The sequence below is a fragment of the Hylobates moloch genome, unplaced genomic scaffold (genome assembly GCF_009828535.3).
Source record: "Hylobates moloch isolate HMO894 unplaced genomic scaffold, HMol_V3 SCAFFOLD_20, whole genome shotgun sequence".
Lineage (NCBI taxonomy): Eukaryota > Metazoa > Chordata > Mammalia > Primates > Hylobatidae > Hylobates > Hylobates moloch.
The window spans coordinates 11923102-11931258 of NW_026652295.1; the positions used below are offsets into that span (position 1 = coordinate 11923102).

Sequence of the window (8157 nt, forward strand, 5' to 3'; positions counted from 1 at the left end):
CCAGGGATATGCTAGAACACTCTAAAGTGTCAGATGCAATCTGACAGGCAGCTTCAGTGATTTGAAGGAATTCACAAAGAACGTTTTGCCCCTCCTAGGTGAGCTGAGCTCCCTGAAACTGCCATTCTCCTGTCCCTTCACTCCTGCCCAAGGGTAGGTTGCAGACCCTAACCCACACTCTTTAGACAAAAATAGGGCTGTTTATTTGCCTGAGAGACACAAAGGCTTTAAATGTCTTAAAATTGTCCCTCATCGTATGCCATTCAGTTAACCTTCTCCCAAATCTCACATCCCCATCCCCAGAAAAAGGAAAGAGGAGGAGAAAGAGGAACAGGAGAAGAAGCAGATATCACTGTAATCTCCTTAAGGTAACAAAATATTATCTATTTCATAGTGAAAAGAGGCACTGAATGACATCAACTGTTGAGTCTCCTTGCATATTTGCGTCTGATTTTTATTGCTTCTGTGAAAGAAATTGATTAGAGAAAAAATGAAATCCTACTCCTCTCTATTTTAGTGTAAAATGTGCCCAGAATTTTAGGTTGATAAACAACTGAGATGTATTATTTTTTCAAGGCAAACATGTCTTAGGCTTCCTCCTACAGAACCCTTGTAAAGTGAATCATTCTCTGAGTTTACTTGCCTCATATGAGTGATTTAATCCCAAGCTGCAGATGAGTATGAAATTGACTTTTTGGAAGTAAATTTTGTGTTTTATGTGTTTCATGTTAAGGACTGGCTGCTAAAAAAAAAAACATTGACATTTGACTCATTAAAATTTCCAAAATGTGCATGTGCAAGATTTTGAAGGTATAGGTCAGGTTATTCAAGTGTAACTTAAGCCATATACCACAAACTTCTAAGAATTCCATTGAACAAAGATGACAACATTATTGCAAATAAATAAATGAAGTCAAGAAAATTTACATTAATTATCTTAACTCTACTTTGGATTTTGAGCCCAATACTTTATCCTTAGGGCAATTCTCTCTCTCTCTCTCTCCTTTTTCTCTCTCTCTCTAACAAAGAGCCAGAAAATCACTTGTCAGCTTGAGAAAACCCATCCAGAAATATTCACCACCTTGCATTACTCAACAATAGGAGAATTGGCATTGTTAAAGAATGTGAAGACCCCTCCTAATTTTAGGTGCATGTCTGGGCATTTTGAGGTTTGCTCATCCCCTGGGCAACCCAGAGCATAATATTTCACTGTGTTAGGTCCTGTAATGGCTTTGGGTTTGCACTACACCAGCATAGCGCACCCTAGTACTACTGATTTTCAATGACTCAACAGGTTCAGACTCATAGACAAGAATTTCAGAACCATCGCCCAGGCCTGAATCAACCAGGACTAAATCCAGTTCATCACTTTGCAATGAGATTTGTTTATTCTTGTTCCAAATGTGGTTCAAAGAAAAACAAAACCTAGGGAATCTGGGTACAATTTGTCAGCTTGCCAATAGCAATTATTTTAATGACACTACGTAGAATAGACTTGGTCATCCTGCCACTACTAGAATTCTTTTGACTTCTTTTACTTGACCAAGAGAGTCGGAAACAAGTCATCAATATTATTTATTGTTCTGAAAGAAAAAAATGAATAATATACGAAGCCTTTAGAAAAAAAAGATGGTACATCAGAATATTCATAATCCATTGTCCCCGGTTTTTGTTATTTAACTCCTACTCTGTTTACGGGCGCTCTTTGGAGCCCCATTTGTGTTTATTGGCAGGAATTATCTCAGGGAACATCTGTCTCATATAAATCTCCATTGAATTTTTTGGACCTTGGTTGAAATGGTACTAATCATATTATTGATAAATTACCACATATTGTATCATTCAACTGCAACTCTATTCTGGAAGTAGTAAATCCTGAAACTCTGGAAGTGGTCCCATTGACAAATTGGGTGTTGGGGTCCCACCAGTAACTCTTTGCAATTTTTTTTTGAGACAGGGTCTCGCTGTGTCACCCACGCTGGAGTACAGTTGTGCAAACACTGCTCACTGCAGTCTCAACCTCCCAGGCTCAAGAGATCTTCCCACCTCACCCTCCTGAGTAGCTGAGATCACAGGCGCCACCAAGCTTGGCTAATTTTTAAATTTTTTTTGTTAAGGTGGGGGTCTCCTTATGTTACCTAGGCTAGTGGGGGATGGTGAGGAGACAGACTCTTCCCCAGCCACAACCGAAACTCTTACTGCCCCTGACTATTTCACAGTACAACAAGGACACCATAAACAACCTATGATATTCAAAGGGTGCTCTACCTTTGCTTTAAAGATAAGTTTAAAAAGAATCTTTCCAACCTCTTGGAAAGAATAAATGATAGACAGAAAAGTCTGTTAGAAAGTGCCACAGCTTGGAAACCGTGGAAAGTTTCTGTTTTTGTGTGATTTGAGCTGGTCAATGTTGTGGAGTAACCTGATAATTCTTCTTCCCTGCCTGTATTAGGAGAAATATCCCTTAGCTTCTTTCAAGAGGGCGAGGCCTGCCTCTGAGCTTAAATCAACTACCTCAGGACACTGGATGATGCTCTCACTGTTTATAGAGACGGTTGGAAACAAGTCTTGCAAGGTATTTGGATAGAACTGACTGTTGTGGGTCAAGACCACAGCTATACAAATTGTTATTTAAAAACTATGACATCAATTGTGGTATTTCTTAGTGTTAGAGTGAGATTTTTTTTTTTATGACCTTTTGTGGGACAATGTATTTGCTAGCCATGAAAACTCTCACACAGCTTGTCCAAACACACTTTGCCTGTGACATGCAATCCATCTTCCTTCAACTGAGGTAAATCATTTCTCAGAAGTCTATAAGAAGCTCCAAATGAGGCCAGGCACAGTGGCTCATGCCTGCAATGCCAGCACTTTGGGAGGCCGAGGCGGGTGTTATCAATTGAGGTCAGGAGTTGGAGACCAGCTTGGCCAACACGGTGAAACCCCCATCCCTACTAAAAATACAGAAATTAGCTGGGCGTGCTGGTGCGTGCCTGTAATCCCAGCTACTCGGGAGGCTGAGACAGGAGAATCGCTTGAACCAGGAAGGTAGAGGCTGCAGTGAGCAGAGATTGTGCCACTGCACTCCATCTTGGGCGACAGAACAAGATTCCGTCTCAAAAAAAAAAAAAGTCCCAAATGCCAATCATGAACAAAGAGATAAGCCATACTTAAACTGAAGTTTGGTTGTTTCCATGAGCAGGTAGGTTACTAAAGTGAACATCTTGGAGATCCCATACAACACATGGATCAACAGAGCCGCTGATGAATTAAACACTCTGGTACCCGAGCATACAATGTTTTGTTCTGCTTGTGATGGCGGGAGTTAACATCTGAGTCTACTGAAATTCAAATAGGGCCTCCCTTAGCAATTTATCCATGTCTGTCTTTGGGATTTATCTATCTCAGTTGTGTCCCAGTCATATATGAGTCCCTGTTCTAACTCTAACCAGACAATCTCTAACATGGATATGACTGGTTGGAGACAGTAATACCCATGTTGGCTGGATACAGGTCTGAATTCCTTTTCCTTACTCAGTATTACTCTAGTAAGAAAGAGTGCCTACTCTTGGTCAATAAATTGTTAATGAGTATAAGTAGACATTGTCTGAAGAATATTTCGTTTCTTCTAAACAGAAAGGCACACATTTATACAGAGAGACATATGTTGATGACTACATTCTTAGGACTGAGAAACTTTTTGTTCCTGTTCCTGGGTAAATGATATTTAATTTATTTTGGAGAAAAATTTCTATTATTGGTTTTCCAAACTTTCAAAACGCAGGACAGACACAAAGAGTGAGACAGACTGGTTGATTTTTGGAAGTAGTTTGATGTTTCTCTAATATTAGCCTTAACTTCCAATTGATGTTTAAGCTAATTTTCTTTTAAAAGAGAAGTTAGTTACTGCCTCCCTTAAAAAAGAAAAACAAAACTCCTAAGAAACCTATCAAAATACTTTGTATAATTAATTACAAGTTAATAGTTAATTATAGTCAATAATTAAAATTGTAAATCTTAGATGTATTCAGTGATCCTCTGAAAAACGTAAGCTGAAATTTCACTTCTTTATTGGATTGCTCTCTATTCTACCAGGCTTAGTCTAATTATCAAAAGTCATATAAACTATAATTGATTAAACATTGTGGACAGAACGAAAACCCCAAATAATTTCTTTTTACCATGCAGCTCCTAAGGAAAAATGCCTTCAAAATGCTGCAAGCACAATTTATTTAAATCACGCGACTTCCAGGTCTATTGCATCCAACAGATGGAGAGGACTTTTTGCCCTGTCCAGACAGACACCAAGTTTAAAAACATTTTTAAAAAGCCCAAGCACCTTTTTGATCTAACTTTAAAAAGCATTGTCAATGTCAAGAACACAGTGACTGTGGCTTGTTTATTATGCTAGGAGGAGTCTTCTATGTTGTATTGTTTGTGAGGTATGAAGTGACATTGTATGCCTGCTGTCCCTCTGGGACCCTCATGAAAAGGATATATTTATGTCCCTGCCTGTGCCCGTAAATGAATTGCCCCCTAAAGTAAATATAATATATAAACCAAGTCTGGCTCCAGAGTCATGCTATGTGCCTCCCTCTGGCTATAGAGGAAGTTACTCTTGTTTATCCAGAAGGCCAAATTTGGCGTGGCATTATTAGGTTGCAGGCAATATGGTAACGGGACCCAGAGAAGTGATTTTAAACAACAGAGAATGCCTCTGAGCCTGCTGGCTGCCAGGGAAAGTGTACATTACCTTACCCTTGAGCTCGGAGAACTTATATAAATGTAAAGAGAAGTCAGATCCTTTGAGAATTGGCATCATATCACTAGTTCGTGCAGGGGAAGTGGTTAAATTCATCAATGTGAAAATACATTTTCACTTCTATGGCATGGAAGTTGGAAAAACTAGAATTTATTTTACTTTATTGCTCTAAATCAATCAGGAATTACTAAGCTCCCATGAGGAAACCAAATATGCAGGAAGTTAGCCACTTGACATGACTGCGGCCGCATTACAAGCAAGACAATGAGACAGGACAATAGAGAAGGAAAGTCAGGTTGAAATTACATGGCTTCATGGCTGAACAATGCCATTTATTTCCTCTTTCTGAGGCACAGCTTCTGCCCATGAGCCATCAGTTCTATCCAATTCTTTTCTATTTCTCCAGGTTCTTCAGAATATTTGTGTCTGATGTCAGTTGTTAGCTCAATTGCATTGTTAGAGTTAAATAATACTGCTTTGAAGCCATGAACATCTGGATTAAAATGCAGACTCTGCTGCTTGCTGGCTGTGTGGCTTTATACAGCCTTTCTGAGCCCTGCTTGTTTTATGAAAACATCATACAATCTATATTAAAAACTTAGATGGGCCTGGCACGGTGGCTCACGCCTGTAATCCCAGCACTTTGGAAGGCCGAGGCCCGCAGATCATGAGGTCAAGAGATCGAGACCAGCCTGGCCAACATGGTGAAACCTCGTCGCTACTAAAAAGACAAAAATTAACTGCTCATGGTGGCGTGCACCTATAGTCCCAGCTACTCAGGAGGCTGAGGCAGGGGAATCGCTTGAACCCAGGAGGCAGAGGTTGCAGTGAGCCGAGATTGCCCCACTGCACTCCAGCCTGGTGACAGAGAGAGACTCTGTCAAAAAAAAAAAAAAGAAAAAAGTTAGATGACACCTGAAACACAGAGTAGTTTCATGAAAAGTGAAGATTTGAAAGCAGATCATCATTCTAAGATATGTCATGAGAAAAACAACTCATCAAAAATATTTTAAGAGAAAGCATTATTTTAAGAGAAAGCATTAAACTGAGGTATATTTTGTTAATCACTATCCTAAAACTTTTAGTGCTTACCACGTGTAACGTGTTGGCATAATAGAAGACATAATTTTTCCCAAAGGCATCAAACTTGTCCTTGATACTCAAGTGAAGATATTGGTCAGATGTTACTGATTTTAATTTAAAATTCAGAAACAGAAATATGCCAGGCACTGTGGCTAATGCCTATAATCCCAGCACTTTAGGAGGCAAGGCGGGAAGATCACTTGAGCCTGGAAGATTGAGGCTAAAGTGAGTCATGACTGCACTCATGAGAGAGGGAGAGAGACCCCATCTCAAAAAAATAGAGAGAGAGAAAAGAAATAATTTAAAGTTTCAGAAAGACTTCTGAACCTTAAAAAATTAAACATAAGTCTATGAATACATAAGCAATAGTCTCATACTATTGTATGAGTGGTCTCTTCTTTTCTTTCTCTCCCAAGGATACCCTTCTCAGCCTAAAACACTTTTGTTGACACTTCGCCCAATATCCACCACATTTTACATCTGCTAAGAATTTTAACTGATATCGTCAGTTCAACCAACATTTCAATAATATACAAGGTGGAAGAATCAGGATTGATTCAGCCAATTCAAACTTTACATACTGAGGCATTTGCAGCAAATCTAGTAAACATCTTTGGATTTTCCAGAAACTTAAAGCAGTCTATTTGTTTGTGTCTCCCTGTTTGTTTTTTGTTGCTGTTGTTTGTTTGTTTTTGAGGTGGGGTCTCGCTCTGTTGCCCAGGCTGGAGTGCAGTGGTGCAATCATAGCTCACAACAGCCTCCGCCTCCCGGGCTCAAGTGATCCTCCTACCTCAGCCTCCTGAGTAGCTGAGACCACACGTTTCATTCACCATATCATCTCAAAGCTTAAATAAGAGCCTGTCAAGCCCCAAATAAAGTTGGAGTAGGAAGAGTGATGTCAAACTTTTGAATAGTAAGTTTTAAACTGAGCATTCCAAGAAATAACTGGTGTTTTCTCTTCCTCTTGCTGATTGGAGAAACTGAAGGATGGAGCAATTAAAATTTCCCAACCCCATTCAGTGGAAAAGGAAACATACTGTGGAAAGAATTGCTAGCAATTGTAGTCAGTGTCCATCTCTACGGATTTGGTGTGGAAATTTACATTACAACAAGTGAAAAACAACTCACGGTAACCTCAATACAATGGGCATCGATTCTGCTTCCTTTGGTCATTTAAAAACAAATCTGGATCTGGATATATGTGCTTTAGAAACTGCAATTCGTCAACTTGGTTGTTACTATATGGCATTTGTAGAGCTTGACTTAGGCTTGTCTTAAAAAAAAAAAAGCTTCTTAAAACTGTATGCCTTTATCAGAAGTCGCCCCTCGGCTATTTACAAGTGCCATGGTTACAGACCTGCTAGACTGATGATATTCACATGCAGGAAACAATGCAAGGAAAACAGGATTTGCACGGCTCCGACTGCACTGGCCCAAGAATTCCAGGAAGTGATTGTACTTTATGAAACCGTCTGTGCTCCACTAGATTGTCTATAGCTTTTAAGGTCAAGTCCTATCACGGCGAGTTTGCAATGCCCTTTGTAACAAGGCAGAGTGTTTATGAAGCTGAGTACATGCTGTATTGTTTATCAGCCCAGGCAGTTGAAAGGTGCGATATTCCAATCTTGTGGTTCAGGATGGCACTGGGAATTGATCACAGGCTTTTCTGACACAGGCTTGGGATTAGTTCAAAGAGTCCCTGGCAACAGTGACCACGCGACAGTCCAGCACATGGAGAAAGTCACGAAGCCCACAGTTCCTGACAGGAGAGATGGGTTTCTGTGGAAGATCGATGTGGGGAGCACTGTGAGTTTATGTTTTAAGATCCCTGTGCTTCCTGCTGTGGCTGAGCAGTCTCCTTGGAGAGTGAAAGGTGCTGGCGTACAGTAACTGCTGATTCTGAGAGTACGGAAAGGAGAGTGAGACAACAATGGAATTTATTTCTTCGTAAGAGAGCTGGGAGGCAGCCAGGCATTCCAGGGCCTTGCTCTCGAATTCTTTGATTTCTCTACAGTGCATAATGACTGGAGACTACTGTTGCCTCTGGACTCAGGGATACTGGAGCCGGACAGTGGACGCCCAAACTGCTCACGTTACTCCACAGCCCTGCCTAATTTTAGGCGCCAAGGCTGGACGTGACTGACCAGACCCCTGCTTGCTCCCTCTTCATGAATGATGTTGGTCCCTGAAGCTAGGTTAAACAAGCAATAGTCCATAGCTATTGTTAAGGACTGTTAAGGACGCTGTCGTGATGGAATCAGCTGGGCACTGGGCATCCTTTCCACTAGGAGTGATGGCTGCTAGCCAGGCAT

The 8157-nt window shown here is 40.5% G+C and overlaps 1 long non-coding RNA gene across 1 annotated transcript; it reads right to left on the reverse strand.

The window, feature by feature from the left end:
- Positions 1-4896: 4896 nt before the first annotated feature.
- On the reverse strand, positions 4897-7503 carry LOC116459697 (uncharacterized). Its single transcript, XR_004245654.1, has 2 exons — positions 7203-7503; positions 4897-5637 (listed from the first exon to the last, which is right to left on the reverse strand). It is a non-coding gene; the product is annotated as an uncharacterized LOC116459697 (long non-coding RNA).
- Positions 7504-8157: the final 654 nt, after the last annotated feature.